At 45.9% G+C, this 22,173-nt stretch overlaps 1 long non-coding RNA gene across 1 annotated transcript in view; it reads right to left on the minus strand.

The window, feature by feature from the left end:
• Positions 1-21,722, minus strand: part of LOC135983798 (uncharacterized) — a 79,980-nt gene extending 58,258 nt beyond the window's left edge. The window contains exons 1-3 of the long non-coding RNA XR_010601613.1: positions 21,571-21,722; positions 21,364-21,479; positions 15,366-15,480 (exon numbers count right to left, since the gene is read on the minus strand). This is a non-coding gene — a long non-coding RNA (uncharacterized LOC135983798). The remainder of the gene's footprint in view (positions 1-15,365; positions 15,481-21,363; positions 21,480-21,570) is intronic.
• Between the last annotated feature and the right edge of the window lie 451 nt (positions 21,723-22,173).

Genomic DNA, 22,173 nt, shown 5'->3' on the forward strand with positions numbered 1-22,173 from the left:
CACAAAACAAAAAGAGGGTGCCATGCTACAGTTAAAATTGTAGCAGTTTTATTATTGTTGTTATTATTATTGGACCGAAAGGGCCCAGATCAGGACGGGGGCCCAAATGTACAAATATATGAGATGAGACAGTCCCTGCCCCAAAGAGCTGGAAGATCTATTGTAAGGAACAATCCTGTATTGGCCAGGTTTGGACTAATCAGCATCTTTCAGCTCTAAGGTCTTTGGCAGCTGTTTCAATAATTATGATACACATGGAAAATTTTGCCTGGAGTGACTCTCAAGCCTTCAGTTCTACCAGCATTGGTGTGTTGGTCTTAAGTTCAAACAAACAGAGCTTCAATATGAAAACACGCAGGAATCCTGGCAAATCAACAAGCGGTATTTCCTTACACTCTCTGTGCTCCTTTATTTAGCTCAGTTTGTTGCCTTTACTCCTCATTAATATTTAGTGCACTTAAAAGAGCTACAAAATCGGTTTTGTTTGTGTTAGTGAAATAAATACAAGAGCAAACCAAAGCCATCTAAAGTCTAGGATGAAGAGGAAATTGTATGAAGATGCAGGCACACAAGGCTATCCTTGAAATTTTGTGATTTCAAACCTAGACCCAATAAGCTTTTTATCAACAAACAACAGATGGGCCCTGAATGTGTAACTTAAAATGCGGCTGTGAAGAGTACAATGGGGATTTTATGTCCAGAATATATTCAGACTGTACTATATTTGTTAGGATCAGATAATAAATAATTCTCATTTACATTTATATAGCCCCTGTCATCCCAAAGGAATCCAGGAACTTTACAGCTTTACATATACCGGACTCATTTCACCAACCTCTGAAAGGCAGCCACTTCTGGGGTGGGACATGACAGGTACAAGAGAGCATAACAAAATTACTGCAATTTTAGGACAGAAGGTGAAGAAGAATTCTGTATGCAACTGAGATGAAAGAGGAACTTGAGGTAGGCAGTGTGTAATCTAGGAATGGCCTAATCCGAACTCTGAATCTTAACACACCTGAAATTGGTGTGGCCCAGATTCTGAATCTGGGTCTTGTTTCTCTTGTGGGCTGAACTAAAACATTGGATCTGAACATCCCCACGCGACCTTGTGGGAATTCAGAATAAATGTAGGGGCTGTGACCCAGTTAGGCAAACGAGATTTGTTCTAGGACTCTGGGCTGAGTCCTCCCCCACTCTCTCTGATGGAGAGTGCTGGGGTAACTGTAAAGATCAGTGCCCAGGGTCGTGCCCATATGTCTCTCATGAAAGGTACTGCAGATATACTGATCCTGCACAACATAACTTCAGTGGGAGCTGTGCCAAAATAAGTGACAGGATCAGATCTATGAGAGGTCAATCACTGGAACCGAGGCTGGGGCTTGCTGATGAAGATGGGACGGACGGGGGGAAAGAAAAGGGAATGGTGGAGGAAGAATGGTGACTCACCACTGCCTTGCTCCAGTATTACACTGAAGACAATGGGCCAGTTTCTCAGATGGAGTAAACCAACTTAGCTCCACTAAAGTCTACGGATGTGGCCATTTACAGCAGCTGAGAATCTGGTCCAAAGGAGTGACACTAGCCTAAAACCAAAGTAATGCAGTGAGGAATCCAGACCAACCTGTTTAAGTTTACAAACAAAGCATACGTCCGATGGAGCTGTGCAGGAACGGGAATTTCCATTTTGCAGGATATTCGGTGATTTTGGAATTTGGTTTTGTTCCAAATGGGAACGAAACATCAAAATGAGATACAGCCGGCAAAACAATAGTTTTGGGGAAAATAGCTGATTCATTACGATTCTGGCTTTTTAAAAACGTCTCATCATTTATCATGTAAGATCCAATAACCTTTTGAAATGACAAGCCATTTCGAAATGAAAAATCGAAACGTCCCATTCTGAAAAGATCAAAAGGGAACATTTTAACATTATTAAAGCTCTTTGTTTCAATTGTTTTCAAATGAAAAGGAATCGAACGGGATATGTTCCTGCACAAAGGTTTGATTTCAGTGGTGTTTTTGTTTTTTACAAAAAGAACATACCGGCCACAATTTTTCAACTAGCTCTATTTGTAACTAATCGAAGATGCTTGACTATTGTATCCCTTGCCCCCTCACCATTCAACTGTCTCTATCCTTCTGAACTGTAGGCTCACCAGGGCAGAGGCTGAGATGGAAAAGTCCCTAGCACTCTGCCATTGCCATTAAGTCAGTAATAATGCGAATGAGCCGCTCTGTTGTTTCCCTGCAGAGCAGTTACACCCAAGCTAGTACATCACGAATCTGGTGGGGGAATTTCTGACTGATGGAAACCCCCCTTGCACTGCTCTGACCACTACGTTTTCGAGACCTTCTGTAAAACACACACAACGTAGCACAGAGATGGAGAGTTAAATCCTGGCCCCACTGAAGTCAATGGCAAAACTCCCGTTGATGTCAATGGAATGAGGATTTTACCCATAGTCAATATATCAATACACTACAAGTCGGGTAGCGTGTGGGTTCTAAATTCTGCTTCCCCAAATTATTCAAACATCTTGAGTGCAAAACTGGGGCTGGAAATTGCTTGGGATCCTGCTTTCGTAGGGGATTTCTACAGAGCAGTTAAAAGCTGACTCGGGCTCGTGGAACTCGGGCTGCAGGGCTTGGCTTGGTATGGAGATGGAGCTGTGGGACCCTGCGAGGGGGGACAGTCCCAGAGCCCAGGCTCCAGCCCAAGCATGAAAGTCTACGCTGCCGTTTTACAGCCCCAGCCCCGCAAGCCCAAGTCAGCTGACACGGGCCAGCCACAGGTGCTAAATTGCTGTGTAGACATACCCTAAAGAGACTCGAGGCCCATCCCTGTGCTGAGAACAGCCTTTTTCATGGGCTTTGGAACCTTTTCAGATCTGGCCAAGAAAACTTTCTACAGATATTTCAGAACCTCCAAAAAGATTGAAATTGGGTCTTAAACAAGTGGGTGAAAGCTTGGGGTAATGGAGGGAATATCAGATCAGTTTAGTTATTCCCCGCTACAATTATGCGCTAATTTCTGGCTTGACCATTTCAAATTTAGGGTCAGAATTTGCCCATTGTTCGTAGGTGTTAGTGACGTTTTAATAGTGTGCATTCTTCTATTTTCCTATGAGGGGCTGGCAAGGAAATGTACCCTTTTGATACTGCACTAGTTTAACTCCAGTGTGAACTTTGAATCCTTGACTTATGAAATCTTAGTGAGACAATACAAAAGAAAGCAAATGTACTCATGCCCATTATTTCAGAATCTAGCAATCCTTTGGCCGCTCTGGCAGACATATTTGGAGCAGCAGCTAATCCTCTTAATAATTTCTTACCACTTCATCCACTGACTCGAACGAAGTGCCTGTCTGATCCTCATTGTAGGAGCGTCTAGGCTATGCACTTCAGTCAATCCGTAAAAACACTGGAGTATAATATGCTTAGACAAAAAAAAGAGACATCCTGTATCACCATGACAGCCAGTTTATTTTAATTGAGACAAGAACTAAGATTGTGCTGCTTCAATGCAAGTTACTGCATGTCAGGGAAGGTTTTGTAACCATTTTTAACTGGCTTAGAGCTACACATGTATTCAGCATTCGTCCATTAAGAAAAACACATAGTCTTGTTGTACCCGGCTGTCAGCAGTTGAGAAGATGTTAAGCAAATCAATAGAAACGGACATGTTGTTTCAAGGATTTGCTGTATTTGTAATTCATGCAATAACATTATTCATCTGTTCTGGCAATAGATGCCTAACAAGAGAGTCAAGCCAAGGGTTCACTTCACTTCCTCAATGCAAATCGCCTCACCTCTTATATTTGATCCTTCGTATAATCACTAAAGCTGTAGACATTGGCTGCTTTAGGAATGCGATGAGACTAGAAACAGCTATGAACTTCCCCGAGGTCAAGAGACTGCACCAGTGAGATGGTGCAAATTTGCTTGGCTCTTGTTTTGAAGTCTTCTGTCTCAAAAGTGAATTTCTGAGGCTGTGTATAATGCAAGTCATGGCTTGATCTCCAGGCACAACTAAATCAGAGGAGAAAGGGAAGGCTGTGGCTCCGACTAGTACTGTAAGGCTGATTGCAACCAATGCACCTGGTACCAAAGTAGGTCTTACCCGTCTGTCATTCCCCAGATCACCCTACTGCTGATTTTAAAAGCAGCATATGCTACCCTTCAATCCTCTGGCAGAGTAACTGATGTCAATGAGAGAGTGGATATTTTTATTAACCACTTTGCCACTTCATTCTTAAGTGCTGTCTGTACTCTAGGGTGAATACTATCTGGCCCCAGTGACTTGTTGCTTTTATTTTATCCGTTTGTTCCATCCTCTCTTCTTCTGGCACCTCAATCTCAGACAGCACCTCATCTTGTTACCTGAAAAGAGTAGCCATCTCCCCAATACGGTCTGAGGAGAGAGCTGAAAGAAATCATTAGCTTCTCTGCAATGTCCTTATCCTCCTTAACTGCCCCCTTTATCCCAGTGAACACACCGGTTCTGACAGACTTCCTGCTTCAAATATACTTGGACAGTTACTCATTGGTTTTTATATATCTGTGGCTATTTGCTCCTCGGATTCCATCTTCCTCCTGATTTTCTCCTCCCATGTTACCTGCTATTACTCATGCTCCTTCTTACTGGATTCTCCAGGGTTGATTTTCAGCTCTCTGAGATACCAGAACCTGAAAAATGCAACCATTCCACTGAGACCCAGATAAGTTATGTTCTTTTCATGAGGAGTGCTGTTTACTACCATCTCTCCTGGGTCATTACTTGGAGTCATGTGCTAGCAAATGCTGCCTCTTGTGACAGGCACAGGGGACTAGCCATTCTTCCCCTGCCTAGCTAGTAGGTATTTAGACATACATATTAATAAGATAAATAGATTCTGGTTTCTCCCCCAGATTAGCTAGTGCTTGTACAGCACTTTGATGAAGCATTGTCTATGTAACTGCTAAATATTCTTAGTATAAGAATGGGATTGAAAGAATGAATCCTTTCCAATAAATAATGTTTAACACTTACATAGGGCTTTACATCTTCAAAGTGCTGCATGGATATTAGCTAATTAATCCTCAGAACATCCCCGCAGGAGAGGTAAGTATCATCCCAATTTTAACATCTGGGAAACTGAGGTCTTCTCGATGCTCAGGAATAGCTCCAACTCAGTATGCACCAGTGAATCCCAGTTAGAGCAAACCCTGGTTTGCCCTCATCTGCACGAAGAGGTCAGCCCCAGTACAGCTACAACACCCGCTGACTCTGAGCTGCTCCCGAGAGTAGACAAGGCCTGACACACAGAAGCCGAGAGGCACCCAGGCGAGTCGGTGGGGTTAGATCTGAGGAGCCCCGGCTCACATGCCCACGCTCAGTTGACTAGACCACATTCCCTCCAACCTAGCAAAGACAAAGCTTCACAAGTGGAACAATCCATTGGGTTTTAAAGGGACCAGAAAATCAGTAATCGCGGGAGGAAGATAGCGCGGTATTTTGCACAATAGGTCACCCAGGTAATGCCCTGACCTCGGTTATATGATTGGAAGGGGAGAGGCTCCTGTCAATGTCTTTGGGGCTTTCTGTAGGATGCTCTCCCTCCATTGCAAACACATGCAGAGACACCCGTCCAGTCCTAGCTCCCCTTCAAACTCTTACATTTCACCAGTGTGTTGTCTGTGCGAAGAAAACCAGCTGATGTGATGCACTCTCACCACAGGATAGAAGGCCTGGGCCTGCTCCTATTGAACTCATGGGGACGTTGCGAGGGTCGAAGTGCCCCAGAAGAGCCACAAGAGGCTGACTATGGACCCAAATTCAACAAGGGAATTAAGCCTGTGGCTAATTGGAAGCATGTGGGTAGCCTCGTGGACTTCAATGCATAAAGTTAGGCTTAAGTCTCCTGCTGAATTGGGTCCTAGTTCGGTAGCAATGAAAATGACTGCTGATTTGATGGGCTTTAAGGAACCGAGGTTGTGTAGAGAGAATATCAGAAATGTTCCCTTTCCCTAGCACCGTGACTTCACTCGGCATCCCCATGGGATTCTGTTGCTGATATATGAGCATACTACATTTCAGGACAGCGTGGCTCTGCACTCGCTGCTCAGTTATGCTGCAATAAATCTCCCTGGGCAGCATGGTTAGATAGAGCAAGCGGCACCTTTGGACTCTGCAATCTGCTTTTCATTTTCTCCTTAATCGCAAACAGATTTCAGCTCTCAGGTGTGACAGCGTAGCCGGCGAGAGCCCAGTGCGAAGGAGGAGACGGCGAATGCACTGAGCAAGTACATTTCACGCACAGCGGTAGATCTGGAGCTCTGATTAAAAGGTGCCCAGCTGAGTGCTTTGCCTATCAGTTATGCTTTCTTGTACATAAAGGATCTGCACCCCAGAGGCACGTAACTATGCAAACACCTGCCACTCTATCCATGATCTCGATCCCAACAATAGCAGTAACAGTGGGCAAGTGGAAAAATAAATCTGTGCAAAACAGAGAGGGCCATTCACCTCTAGGTAGTTGGTTCATCCAGCGTAGGTCCAGCTCATTACTGTTCAGTGTCCTGCAATTAGTTAGACTTTAATGTCTTTGGGGCAGAGGCCGTTTTTTTGTTCGGTCTTTGTACAGCACCTAGCACAATGGGGTCCTGGGCCACGACTGCGGCTCCTACAGGCTATTGCAATTTAAATAATAAATAAGGATCCATGTCCCAGTTGGTAGGTGTAACAGGGTGGATTGCCCCTTAAGGGGTGAGACCAGCCAACCCTGATCACTAAGGAGACACACCTGAACAGGGTTCCCTGGTTCCACGATAAGGAACAGGAGAAAGCTGCAGGGGGAGTGCCTCTGGGGATCAGAGGCTGCTAGGAATGAGTGGGCTCCAAGGTCTTGAGACTGAAACTACAAGCAGAAAAGGCCTGGGAGGAGCCCTGATAAGAAGTAAATACGTGGCCCTAGGAGGCTGTATTTTGAGCTGTTTGGATGGAGAGAGAGGAGACTCCCCAGAAGAAAGGAAAGACTCCAGCCAGAGCAGGCTGAGAGCAGGCTTGGGGGGAGAAGAGAAGCCCCAGGATTGAGCTTTGTTTTCTGTTTTATGCAGGAGCGCCGCCAGCTTTTCTGCCGCCCTAAGCGGCAGAAGGTCCCGCCCCGAAATGCCGCCCCCCACAGAGGCGGTGGAAGGTCCCGCTGCCGAAATACCGCCGCGGTCGCCGCCCTCCAAATTGTAGTGCCCTAGGCGACCGCCTAGGTTGCCTAATGGGTTGCGCCGGCCCTGGTTTTATGTCAATGAACTAGACCCTGGGAGAAGGGGGGTTATGGGACAAAAGAAGCCTATGCAGAGTCTATATGAGGAACCAACAGTGGAAAGTGAGGTGAGAGGCAGCCCTGAGGGGGTGCTTGGGATGAGGCCACTCATTGACACTAGGTGTCTACTGCACAAAAATCACCAGCACAACTGGCATCCCGAGGCCTGAGTGACAGAAGCTAGAATACCGTCACACCGGGGGGAGGGGGAAAGTACTGGAGTACGCCATGCAGGGACAGTCTATTCCTGGGTGCTCCATGGGCATGGGGATGGTGAGAGCAAACTGCTGTATCCATTAGTACGGAGCAGATTCCTGTGGAACAGACTAGAGGGATGACTTGTAGGAATAGTCCGTGTCCTGAATCCCAAACCCGAGGGCAGTTCAGAACCTCATGGAGCAAACTCTTAAACTCTTCTGGAGGGAGCAGACCAGTTAAAAGTATGTATTTTTGCACAACAAAACTTGCATTTTAGTCTTCTATATCAGCCTGGCTTCCCCCAAGCCATCTTATTTATTTTTTAATCTGTTTATATAGCACCTATCACCAGCGCAACTAGGCATGTTTGGACAGACAAAAGGAAAATAAATCTCCAGACAACCTGCTGGGTTTCTATTTAATCACATAGATGGAGCTTTGACACGTGTGCTTCATGTGTACAGGCAGAGGAAAAACTGAGGGATAATCCTCTCAGAGCCCGATCCCAAGCACAGTGTTACTAACATGAGGAGTCCCAATTCCCAGTGAAAATGGGTTGTGGCTTGGTCTATATTAACAGGGCCGGTGCAAGGAAGTTTCGCGCTCTAGGCGAAACTTCCACCTTGCCCCCCCCCCGTCCTGCGGCAGCTCCCTGCCCCTCCCCCCACCCTGAGGCACCCCCCCTGCGGCAGCTCCCCCCGCCCCGGGAGCCGTGCAACAGCTCCCTACCCCAGCTCACCTCTGCTCCTCCTCCTCCCCGAGCACGCCGCTCCCGCTCTAATTCTCTTCCCCTCCCAGGCTTGTGGCGCCAAACAGCTGATTGGCGCTGCGAGCCTGGGAGGCGGGAGAAGTGGAGTGGCAACCGCACGCTCCGGGAGGAACACTGTAAAAAAAAATTGGGGGCACCGCTTTTTGGCGCCCTAGGCAACCGCCTAGTTCGCCTTAATGGTAGCACCGGCCCTGTATGCTACAGCCTTATGTCGGTATAACTACGTTGCTCAGAGGTGTGCAAAATACTGACCTAACCCCTTGAGTAGACAGCGCTATATCGACAGGAGGGCTTCTTAGTGGGGGGAGGGATAGCTCAGTGGTTTGAGCATTGGCCTGCTAGACCCAGGGTTGGGAGTTCAATCCTTGAGGGGGCCACTTAGGAATCTGGGGCAAAATCAGTACTTGGTCCTGCTAGTGAAGGCAGGGGGCTGGACTCAATGACCTTTCAAGGTCCCTTCCAGTTCTAGCAGATAGGTATATCTCCATATATACATGAAAAACATAGCTACCACCTCTTGGGGAGGTGGGGTACCTATGCTGACAGGAGAAGCTCATGTAAGTAGTGTCTTCACTATGCGAAACAGTGATGCAGCTGCACCAGTAAATGTAGACAAGCCCTGTGCCTGGTTGGAAGTGTTTGCAGGCTTTGGGAAAGGAACAGAAGGCCTGATTCTTGTGGGTGTAAAACACTATCAGGTCAGAATGCACCTACTTTGTGCAGGCCTAAGTAACTACAAAGTCAGGGGCTATCTTTTTGTTTTGTCTTTGTACAGCACCTGGCAGGTTTCCTAGGCACTACAATGAGACAACTAATTAATAATAAGGTACATAAGAACATAAGAGCGGCCATGCTGGGTCAGACCAAAGGTCCATCTTGCCCAGTATCCTGTCTTCCGACAATGGCCAGTGCCAGGTAGGGGGAAATCAGGCCCAGACTCTTTACCAGTGGGGGTTTGTTTCTGGTCAATAACACTCTCCAATTTGCTCTTTCATCTCCCTCACTCATGGCTTTACTGGTAGAACAAGGATCCTTGCATCTTTAACTCTGGCATTCTGCACTGATCCATGTGATAGTCATGAGTGAACATGAGACTGTCTGTTCATCTACCGCCAATGAGCTAAACTATTATTTCCCTAGGAAAATCTTGCAGACAGCTAATACTGTTAATACTTGTTTTCTTTTACTGTTTCTGGCAAGTCTCCTTGTATTAATCTATTTAAGTACATTCCCAAGGCTGCCTTGGCAATATCATTCCCCCCAGTGGAACTCTTTGCATTTGCTGAGGTGCTTTTCATAGTTGGCATACCAGACCTGTTGCATGCCAAAATTTTACAACTTCCACCTGGCTTAAAGATTGCTCTTTCATTCCTGCTACTGTTGGAGTGTGTGTGCGTGTATTGTTCTGGTGCTTAAACTACTTCCTATTTTTGTATCCGGCAGGTACATTTAAAATAGTTTTCCAGGTGTCTCGAGAAACCTTTCCAACATGTGATGCATCTGATATTTTATCTCCATGAGTGTTCATCTCCAACTATCCCTACTATAATGGGATGTGTTTCTAATCCCTGGACCATTACTTAGCATTAAAATGAGTATCATTTGTATTACAGTAGAACCCAGAAAATCCACCTGAGATCAGGACCCTCTTGGGGTAGGCACTACTACACAGGAGCCGCAGGACTTCCCTCAAAGTTGGGGGACCACCAGTGCCCAAACCATGGCCTCGCCCCCTCATGCCGCCCCTTCCCCCAAAGCCCCACCCTCACGCCACCCATTACCCCTGAACTCCAGCACTGTCTCTCCCCTGAGGCCCTGCCCCCTGCTCGCTCCTCTCCGCCGCATCCCCCATCACTCACCCTTACAGCTGGTAAAAAGTGATGGGGCAATGGCCCTCTCCCCCTCGGCCTCCTCCCCATTCTGGTGCCCCTGCTACTACATACGCATACTAACAGATGGCCCCTGCTCTGAAAAGTTTCCAGTCTAAATAGGCAAATACGACAACAGGTGGGGGGTGAAGCTAGAGCTAGTGGAGTCTCAGACCCCCAAATGTGAGCCACCCTGCTGTCTGTGTGCACATCCTCTCAGCAGCAAGACAGGCAGGGTGAGTCCCTGGAGCCCAGTGGGCGGCGACATGGGACACCAGCAGAAGTCCTGCTGGTAGAGCCCATCTGGAGCGTGGCCAGCCCCATCCCTGGGGCAGCGGCGAGTCTATCCAGTGAGTGAGTCTATCCAGTGAGTGAGCCAAGCTGGGGCTGGTGCCAGTGAGGGAGAGAGGAGAGAGGGGAAGGGGCTGTGGAGGAGGGAGCCAGCCACAGCCAGCTGTGGCTACTGGCACCACCATGCCAGTCCTAGGCCCTCTGCCCCTCCCTCAACAACCACCCAGTTCCCACAGCCCCCACCCAGCTCTCTAGCCCCTGCTTAAGCCCATCCAACCCCCTGCTACCACATCCCCAAATAAACCCTCCAACCTCCCAAATAAACCCAAACTCCACAAAACCTCCTGCCACAGCCTCCCACCTCTCCACCACACCAGCTCCTTAAATAAACCCACCCCGGTTGCACAGCCCCCCAAATAAATGTCCTCATAAAACAACCATCCAAACCCCTCCCCCGAATCCTCCCTCCACTCCCCAAAGGCCTTCACTCCTCACCCCTAAACCTTCTTGCATTGCTGCCTCATTCCCCAATAAACCCAACTCTTAAACCCGCCCCTGCTCCCTCAATCCCCACCATCCCCAAACCTCCTTCTTCATCCCTGTCCCCACGCCACTCCACCCCTTACTTTCTCCAGGGCCCTTCTGCTGCCTCTGGTGCCCAAGTCCGTCTGCCCTACAGATCAGCCCAAATGCACCCAACTCTTGGCTGCACCAACCGCCTCTCCCTTGTGCTATTTCCATAGACCCCTATGGCTTACCCAGGATCCCACCACAACACCCGTGGCAACCTTCAGCATCAGCTTCCCATCTTCACTTTGAAGTGTTAGGCAGGGCTGGTGACCTTTTCCCCTCTCCTCTCCTTTTCCCCTCCTTGTCTTCATGGCTAGCCCTCCTCAGTGCAAAGAGCCTGCCACAGCAAAAGCCAACAGGCCAAAGTGAGGAGCCAGGCACCGCCCCATGGGGCAGGAGCCACTGCTGTAGGGTGAGTGTGGGGTGGGCTCGCTCTCCAACACACACACGTGGCCTCGCCTCTGCATCAGGCCAGGCTAGAGACAGCAACCCCCTCTCCCCCCGAGAGGAGCGCCTCACACTTTCACACAGCGCCCCCAAAGAATATTTTCCTCAGACACCATGGCCCTCCTCAGTCCCAGTCTAGGGTCCTGTGTGCAGGACCACATGGTCTGTCTCAGGAAATCTGTCTTCCTCTAGCACCCAACCTAATTTAGCCTTTAGTTTTGTTTAGCTTACACAGGTCAGCCCTGTTTTGCTGAAGTCCATGCACTTGTAGATATTCACTGCCTGAAAATGTTAACACAGAGTCAAGGCTGACCCTAATTCTGAATGTCCAGGTTTTCAGAGGTTTAAGAAGAGGTGCATTCAGGAAGGATATGAGGCACTGCCAGTTAACCTGAACTCTGTGTTAATGAAGTTTTGGATGGTGAATTTCCCTGTGTTTTTGAGAAAGTGTTGGCTGGGGGAGCGGGGGGGGGGGGGGGGGGCGGATTGTTAGGAACACCTATAGGGATGCACAAGGAGGCATCCTGGGAACACTTTACTGCCACTCAGCTGCCCCTTCTGCCTTCCTCCGGCCTTTCCATGCCCCCAGTAGGGCTGGAATATCCCTAGGCAGGTGGATTTTGGAGCCCTTTGTCTATTAAAATCAGATCTTTATTGGAGAAAGGGACCATATCTGACAAACCCTGTGACTAAATGACCCCAACTCCCACTATTAACTCTACCCTTGTTCCCATTGTGACCCAGCAATATTATAGTGGTGTGGTAGAGCCCTTAAAATCTAAGTAACAACATGATTTCCATGTTAATAGGGGTGAAAAAGGTCTACAAACATTCAGTCTTTTGGGTTAGTGTATCATTTTAAAATGTTTATGGTAGTTTATGCACCGCTTGATTTTTCTATAGAAGTTGTGGGGGGAACTATCATTTGAGGTGTGCTATGACAAGAGTTGTGGGTCATATTTTTAAAGATATTTAGGCACATAAACATGCAGATAGGTGCCCAGGCACTTTCCAAAATCTTATTAGGTGCCTAACGCCCTTTAATTTCAAGCCACATGTGACTAAATTTTTTCTGCTGCCTGACATTTCCTGTGGACCCCTTTGTCCAAAGAACTACGGAATCTGAGGGGGTGAAATTGATAGATTTGAGAATTTGATTTGCATAGAGTAGATGAAATATTGTAGAAAGAAAGAAGATAATTGTTTTTTGATTATTTTCATGATAAACAGATTGCTGTTTTGACTGACAGTATCCTGGAGCTGCATTAGTCAATATCAAACTTACAGCAGTCCTTAAACTACAGTTATCTATGATGGGTATGTTTCCTGGTGCTCAGCATCCCTTCTGACCATGCTGACATTAATGAGAGTCACAGCTACTTGCTTTTCTTTGATCACACTCAGTCCCATAGTTCAGGAGATGGATGAGAATCATGTGGCATGATTACATTATCCTAATACTGCTGCTTCCTAGAGTCTTTCATCTTCCTTCTGAGACATCTTCGGGGTATGTCTGGCTCTAATTGTGAATACCATGTTGTTTTGATAACACCATTTTGTTATTGTAACCTCCAGTGTAAAATTCATTTTGCATTGTACTCTCCATCTTGTGCAAAGATATCCAGTTACTGGTGAAAACAGTATAATCTTGACAAGGGCGGTTTGTTCTAGACACTATGCTAATGCTAGAGTGGGATACCTCAAGGAGGGCTAACAAGGAGAGAGGCATCAAGGACCATCAGTGCTGAATGTCTCTTCCCTGCAGGACAAGGGTTTTCTACTTTGACTTTGAATGGACTCTACATACAAACCTGTCTGGGAAGAGGGAGCTGGAATTCACCAGTCTAAGCACATGGCTAGCTCAGAGCTGGAGCTCCGCTGCCCTGAGCTGACAGCCTGAACTGGCACACTTAAGTCAGTGCAAGTGCTCCTGGTGAAGACGCGCACCACTAGCAGAAGGAGGGTAGTAAGTTCATGAAAAAACGCAGTAATTACTGTGTGGGCTGTACGTCAACCTAACATAGATCGACTTAATTTTGTAGTGTAGACGAGGCCTTAGTTTAAGGAGGCTGCTTCTCTGAACAGGGGAGCAATTCCATCGCCACTGGTAAGCCCTTCATTCTGGAGAGAGTGAAGGCAGGAGGCATGGGTGCCACTTGAGTTCAGTGACCACAATGTGTCACCATGAGCAATCCACTTCCTCTGACCCCAGGCTGCCTGCACACACTCTGGCTTTCAGCAGAGTCCCAGTCCTGCTGCTCTTGTGCAAATGACTTTCTCTGGCCGCTTGTCGACTTGGTTCAAGCCACATTGTAGAGCCAGCTTTTACCCTGAATCACTTTTCAGATATCACTTCTCCATTCTGTACACTAGCTAAGATCAGTCCCAAGCAGGTGATATCTGTTTGGGGAGGATCAGAGCCAAGTTTGAGATTTAGGTATGTGCAAAAATAGTTATAAATTTTGATGTCCATGATTTTTAGGGTGGCTGTATCTCTGGAACCCCCTTGATCAAACTACCTCAAATTTGACCCACAAACCCCACCCCAGATGACCATGCAGCACAGTAACTTTCAAGACAATCTGAGTAAGCATGTGGATTTTTGAGTACTTTGAAAAATCCACAGTTAAACAATAAGCTAATTACAAACACCCCAAAAGTCTTCTTCCTTTGTATTTCCATTGGGAACACTACATTGCATACTAGGCTATATAACTATAGCTATTGCTCTAAGCCTCTGTGAAGAGTTATAACATTTTCATTGCCAAGAATACATGTAACAAATTTGTAAAATCTGAGACTTGTTCCTCTCTAGGAAGTGGTCCATATAGAGGATAACAACCTACTACTGTAGACAGCTTGTCTTCCCTCCTGAGTTACTCCTTTTGCTCAATTGACGGTGGTTTGTGCTTTGATACTGAAGGTCTGGGGCTCCACAAAATCAAAATATTTAATTTAAGGGGCAGAGTGAAGTTTAGAAGCTAGGCCTCAAATTGGAAATCTCAGGATATATATGAACTAATTCTAAAAAGCATATATGGTATAATTCCAGTTATGTGAACTCCCTTTATCTGAAAATCTTAGTTATCCAAATCTACAATGTGTCCCCCATGTGAAGCTGCAGCTCAAAATAAAACTTCTGTTTGTCCAAACACCCAGTTATTGGAAAATTTTGTATGTCCCCCAGCACATTGAGATAAACAGGAGCGTACTGCATTCCTTTTATGGGGTATTGAGGTAGAATTGCAAGCTATCACTTTAAGAATGGTCAGGGGCAAGGGAAGAGGGGACAGTTCCTGGTCCTGCTTGCAGGCTATGAGGCTCTGTAGGGAGGTGTGCAATCAGAGTCAGTCTGGAAAGAACCAACCTAAAACAAGGTGAGATGAGTTGTGTCTTGCTGCCTTAGAGAGCAGTCTGCTTTGTCTGCCTCTGTTTTTTCCTATGGGGTGTTGTCATCTTGAATTTTAATAAATAAAGTAGTGTTACCTTATGTTTCAACCTTCCAGAAAGAGTATTTGTGTTTATCTAACTTCAGTGTGTGTGTCTGCTGTGAACATAATACCTTTGTACAGCACCGGTTTGGTATTAAACTCTTCTAAGTGGGAGACCAAAAGAGGTACCAGCCTTCACAAGTCTTAGCAGATCGGACTGAGACTCAGGACATAGAAGGGAAGGGTCCAGATCTGGTTAGAGTCCAATGGTACTGCCAACAAAAAGGTGCCAGTATTGATACATACCTTACCAGGTAAAATGAAGCCCTGGCTGAAATGTAATTGAATATGAATTCTACCCTTGTACAAGGTTTAAATCTGAATGTTTCCTGGAGAATCACACAGTGATTAAAAATAAACTAAAAAAGTTTCCAACAAAAGAGCACATTTTACTTATGCCAGGAAAATTAAATGAATAAAAAATGCATACCTTGTTTCCTCCTCACAGCATACCATTGGTGCACAGCTGCCAGCACCTAGAGCAACAATCGGTGTGGAGTGATGTTCATGCTTAGCTTCTCTGCCATGAAGTCCTCCAATGCTGCCTGTTGCCCAGCAAGCAGAAGGTTCTGTTCACACCTCTTAGACAGTTATTGCGAAAATCACTTTTTCCATGCCCATCTATCTCCTCCCCAGGCAGGCATATCAAGGCCTGTTTGTGTATGATGATACTAGAAGGCAGTAGACTTTTCAAACCAATCACTTACACGCTGGCAAAAGCAGAAAGTTCTGCTGGAGGGAGTTTTCAACAACAACAAAAAATCATTCACAAAGCATTTCCTATTGACTTTCATTTAGTGCAGAAATTAACATAGATTGTGATTAGATTGGAATTTCCGTCCCAGGAGAAGTTCTGGTCTTTCTACATTTGTTTCCGTTCCAAATGGAGATGGAATGTCAAAATACCAAAACTTTTCACCAAACGGAAGATTCTGATTCAAATTTTGATTAAAAACATTCAAATGTTTTCTTTCAACTCATTTCAGCTTTGAACTGTGGCTGCCTGCATTGCCGCAGTGCATCATGGGAGTTTGTAGCTGGGGTGCCTCATGTCCCCATACTCCTCTATGGGATTGGCTCCTTGGCTGGACTACATTTTCCCATCACTGTCATGGGACTGTGTTGATGTACCACAGTGGTTCAGCCAGAGACAAGACTGCATGGCATCATGGGAGATATAGTCCAACCAGTGGCCTGCCCCATAGAAGAGAATGGGGGTCTGGGGTACAGCAGCAGTTCAGGTGGATAATAGAGTAACATCGACCCAAGCTAAACAGAAATATTTCATTTCCACTTTCCTGACAGAATTTTTTTTTAAATTGGCAAAAACAAAAATTGCCCATGAAAAATTTCAATTTTGTGAAAAAACTGCATTTTTCTCTGGAGGGAAATGCCCCTTTGATGGAAAATTCCCACCCAGTTATAATGGTGGTTTGAATCATATGCAATAAGAGGCAGTAAGAACCCCTCCGGCATCACTCGGATTCTGGATCCAATGGTACATGAGTAATTAGGACTACACACCTCCTTACTCCCTCTGCAAAGCAGATAGACAGGGAGTAGGTGAGGAAGGGTGGGGAATGGGGTCACACACACACGCAGCTTTGTCACTGGCCACTGCAGAGGGGGGAAAGGATAAGGAGACTGTTTAATTTGGTGCAGGTATAGAGCACCAGAAAATTACCTCTGCTGCCCTGCCCCCACAACCCTACTGTAAAAGGAAGCTGGGTCTACTCTCGATTTGGAGCAATTTATGAACTACTATTTGCTCAGAGCTGTGCCTAAATGGAGCTATGCCGGTTTATATCAGCTGGCCCACAGTCTAGTCCTAAACCAGGGTTGCCCAACAAATTATGTGCACCTCCTTATTGCTCTCCAACTTCAGTGGAATTACATCGTGGATGAATTTGGCCCAGTGTGTCTATATTTTTCCTTCCTTGTCATCATCTTATAATAGCAATGACAGCCCAGGTGCCGGGATTAATTCTCTAGGGATAAGTGACCAGCTGTGGCTAATAGCTTTGCCCCTCAGCAAATCAACTCCTTTCAGCTATTCATGGAGCCATAAGCCTCGCCCTGTTCTTCAACCGTTATTGAATATAGACCTGGCAACGGCTACTGCTCAGTCACACAGGATAAGTGTTGAATCCCCAGTCAGAATTACTGTCGTCGGGCCTCAGGTCTCCAATACTTTTTACCAGCTAAATTCCATCTTGTTCTTTTATATGATCGCTACATAAAAAATGGGCCCAGCTCTGAGCTCATTTACATCAATTTGAGCCTGTGGAATGGTTCCAGCTCTATTCTGATGTAAATGAAATCAGTGTCTCGCCCAGTGGACCAGACCATAAGCTGGTGTAAGTCAGTGTAGTATCATTGACTTCCATCAACCAGCACTGATTTACACCAACTGAGAATATGGCCCTATATATTTTGAAGCCAGTGGAACTATCATGGAGTGTGAGTAAGGACACGAGAACGAGCAGGTCCTTAATGAGCAGATGTGCCATGAAATCATAGTGGCACAATCAGCCTGGTACCCCATGCTGCTAGCGCAGCGAGTCACTTCTCAGAGGCAAATTGTCCTTTAAGTGAAAGGTAAAACTTTCAAGGTTCTATCCCAGGGACAGTTTCCAAGAGCCACAGTGGCCGAACAGGTTCATACTTAATCCAACAGATTTTCTCATCTTCAGTTTTTCAGTCACTGGCCAGTAGTAATTTTTAGGCCGTGGACAACTGCAGGCAATTTTCCACGTCCATTATTATCTTCCATATTGTTTTGTTTTCTACAGCCATTCGTTTGCTTTGAGTTCTGGTGCAGATGCTACAGACCTGTGACTGTCACAAAGATTTCATTGCCAACCAAAGATTTCATTGCCAACCAAAGATTTCATAGCCAACCAAAGATTTCATTGCTGCTCTTTTAGACATCTTGGGTGTTGGGAAAATGAAATCACCCGCAAGCTAAATCCCGCCCCATTACCTTCAAACCTCAAGTCCTCCAGGAGCAATCTTGGATCTACACTGGCCCAGACCACATGCAGCTCTTCTAACATCCCTGCCTAGTGCCTAGTGAGCCAGGGTACAACTGCCACATTGTACAGAAAGGGAGGAGGTGAAATCCAGCCATTGATAACAAGGGCTAAATCCTTAAGCCTTTACTTAGGCCAAAATGGCAAGGACACAGGTCCAAGCTCTCCAACACAGAACTGTATGTGGTGGGGGGGGTCCTCCAGGCATTGATCCTTCTCCCCACTGTGTGGGACTGTGGCTGTAGCTGCCCCCCACCGCATCATCTCCTGGGAGGCCTCTCTGTGGGTCCAAGGTTTGCACTGGAGGAGAGGGTGAAGATGGAGCAGGCCTGAGAAGATGGGAAAGGAGGCAGAGCGCAGGGACGCACATGTGGCCAAGCCCCATAGGCTTTTCCAACTCCTGGATAGGATGATTTGGGGAGAGGGGCTCACCCTGAGAAAGGACTTGGCTGGAAATAAGCAAGTGTCGTAATCCTGTGGATTTACTGACCCATAAAGGACTCAGATCCTGCCTAGTAATAAACTCTAGGCTCTAATATCTGGGGACCAACACGGCTACAACAACACTGCATACGGAAATGCCATATGTCATTTGAAAGCTATTTTTTCTCTAGTTCTGCAGTAAATTCTTGGGGCCCAATCAATGGCAGATTTGCCTGAGTAAAGACTGGATAAGACATTTAGAATTAGGCTTGTATTGCCAAGTTCTCAGAGGATGTCCATTGGGATAGCTCCATTGATACCAAAGGAGCTATGCTAACTCATGCCAGCTGCAGATCAGATTTTACCTGTGAACTTGATGTTGCATGGTCTAAGTGCCTGATTGTGCGCTACTGGAGTCAATGGGAGTCTTAACACAGTGGCAGCAGGATCAGACTATTAATGGGCTCCGTACATTAGCAGGACAGCTCATGTGGATAAACTTGCAGGCCTGGACCCCTAGATTAGAAATGCTCTGATTCTATGCTAGAATAAATTCTGTTTGGTAAGTGTCTTCATTGTCTTTTCTGTCCATTAATACTGCACAGTCCATGGGCCAGGGACTTTACCTTCCTCTTTGTTTTGTACAGTGCTAAGAGCAACGACAACACGCAGGCCCCAATTCCGCAAGATACTAGGCACATGCCTGTTTTTTTACTAGTTCTAGTAAAATATGACCAAAATGTTACTGGGACTCATTTATCAGCCACTTATTTTAAGGAAATTTAAATAAAGTACAATTTACATAACTGGGGCCAGATCCTGCCCTATATTACAGCCTCCTTGCACTGCAGTCAAATGATCTTAAATCTGCACTTAAGGAGCTGATGGGGGTTTCCCCAGCATGGGATGTTATTTGCTGCTATAAAACCAGCATTGCCAACTCTGCCTCCTGGCTTCCTGATGGAGAAGTGTGTCAGCGGCAGGAGAGGGTGTTTTCGAGGGTTAGATGGAGGAATGCACTGGCATTACTTTCCTTGCAGGATCATTACTAGTTGGCAGAAGTTGGAGCAGGATATGGGCCACCTACAGAATTGGGGGAGGAGGAAAGGTGGCTTAGAGCTGCCTTGACCTCTTCCATACTTTCAGGTATACTGAGCTCAGATACCATGGTGATGGGCGTTGTATTAGAATAGAATAGAATAGAATAGAATAGAATAGAATAGAATAGAGGTCTGGCAATTCTCAAGCACCTTGAGTCTACCCCCTTTGCTATGTGATCTGTCTTCTGGCATTTCCCATAAAGCTGAGATGTTGCGTATCTACACAGAATGTGCCCCTGGGTGGGTTTCACCATTCTCTCTCTATAATGGTGCCGGAAAAGAAAAAAGGAATCGAGGCCAGGTACAGCAGCATCACAACTAACTTTCCGGCAGATCCAAGTGGCCGTCAACTCATGTAGGAAATTAGCTATTTAAGGAAATTATAAAACAAAAATATAAACTCTTGAAAAGAAGCCAAAAAATACAAATGCCATCATTGGTCAAAAACCGTAAAATGAAGTTGAAAGGGCACGGGGAAGGCTGAATGAAAGGCTATATTCAAGTGAGCTTTGCTGCAGCCGCACTGTTTAACTTACTTCTTGGATCTTTTCCCTTTATTGATGTTGTTGGGAGGCTCTCATGCCATAACCTCTAATGCCTTCGTGCTCCGTGATGAGTTATTAAAAGCAGCCATTCTTCTGCATATGAAAACATTCAATTATTTGCATGTTCGGTGTCTTTAATGGCTCTTTTGTGCCTTCATTTTTTTGGAAACAGACGCTGAATTTCAGCAGCGTTCTCCTGATGTAAACTGGGCCAGGAGTGGGGAAAAAACAAAAGGCTTTACAACTACAGAGTAAAGTCTAGGAGATTTCTCAAGTAGGGCAGATTTTCTTAATTTACTTAAGAGACTGATGAAGGTGCTCATTCAGAGATCTGCCAACTGTTAAATAAAAATGAATCCCAGGAATGTCCGCATTACCTAGTGCTCATGCTCATCCACCATGTGATACGGATGAACCAATCAAACCCTTCCCAAAATGTTGTCACAATAGCACAAATGCAGACATTGTATGCAGAGCAGACTACAAGCTCAGAAGGCTGGTCTCCAAAAAGTTTGGCAGATGCTGTGGCAGACAGGATTTATAGATGCCAGTAACCTCCCTAGTGTATATCTGTTTCCATTCTGGATACGGTGCTGATGATGCCCATGTCCCTGCATCCTCAGCTTAGATATTCTTCTTTTAAAACAGAATCTGCTAAGATGTTAGTCAACAGAACTGGAAGGTGGCACATGCAAAACCAATAGAAGGAAGTTTTCACACACACACACTGCACAGTTTTCCTATGGAACTCATTGCCACAAGATAGCATTGAGGTCACAAGTTTAGCAGGAATCAGTAAGGAACAGGGTGTTATATGGATAACAAGAATATCCGGAATTATAATAGTAAATACTAAATCAGGGGGTCTCAAACTCAAATGACCACGAGGGCCACATGAGGACTAGTGCATTGGCCCGAGGGCCGCATCACTGACACTCCCCCTCGCTGCCCCTGGCCCCGCCCCCACTCCACACCTTCCATGAGGCCCCGCCCCTGCCCCATCTCTTCTCCTCCTCCTCCTCCAAGCGGTTTTAATAAAATATATACACTCAGTAAACCCCCCCCGCTGCACTGGGCTGCACCACCACTCCTCTTGCTTGCTTCTCTGCATTGTACATCACCCAGCACTCGCTGGGTGCTCAAGGAATAATAATAATAAATTGTGATCGCCCCTTTCTTTAAAAAGAAAAGGCACAATAGAAAACAAACACAAGAATGAGCACACCTCGCGAATGCACCTCTATGCACCAGATCCAGCCCGCCAAACCCAGCATTATATAACAGTTCTGCATCATATCCCATAAATGTCCGTAGCACTTAGCACCTACCTGGAAATTTGCCTGCTCAAAGCCCTATACAAACATGAACTAATTATGTGATTTCTTCATGTTTCATTGTCTGTTTTGTTTGCTGGGACGCCATAGGAACCTCTGAGTTCTGCAATCTGAAATACAACATGAAAAATACAGGTTCCCAACACCTTGCCTACATCAGAATACAGCGTGGCAGAGCTATCAGCAGATGCTTAGGTTTACCTTTCAAGGTGTTCTAAAATCTCCAAGAGGCCCTCGTTTTCCCAGTCCTCTGTATCTGCTGTGATTTTGTAAATGAATACTGTTTTTATTGGTCTCCTCTTCTCAGCAGAGATCACGCTGATGTTTGCTTTCTCTTTAACAACAGTGCCCCCTCGAGTCTATTATTATATTTGCAGTTCCATTCTGCTTGTGAAAATTCCTCCTCATGCAGAGACAACTGGGAAAACGTTACACAAATCAATTTAGGTGTTTAAAAAAATGTGTCAGTCTGCATAGCACCTTCTGTGTTCGTAAAAACAATTTGAAAAAGTGAAAGTCTGGCCTATGATTTTACTAATGTTGTATGATTCAAAGCAAGAGGGATCAATGAGTGGCTGTGGCTCAAAGCTAAACAAATTATACACTCTGATACAGCGCTGTGTATCTGTAGATCTCCAAGCACTTTTAAAAGGAGGTAAATAGCATTATCTTCATTTTATGAATGTGGAAACTGAAGCAGAGAAGAATGAAGGGTCTTGCACAAGGTCACCCAACAAGCTAGGGGTAGATGCTGGAACGGAACCCAGATCTCTTAACTCGCAGTCTACTAGCCCAGCCACTAGG

Source organism: Chrysemys picta, chromosome 5, assembly GCF_011386835.1.
Source record: "Chrysemys picta bellii isolate R12L10 chromosome 5, ASM1138683v2, whole genome shotgun sequence".
Classification (NCBI taxonomy): Eukaryota; Metazoa; Chordata; order Testudines; family Emydidae; genus Chrysemys; species Chrysemys picta.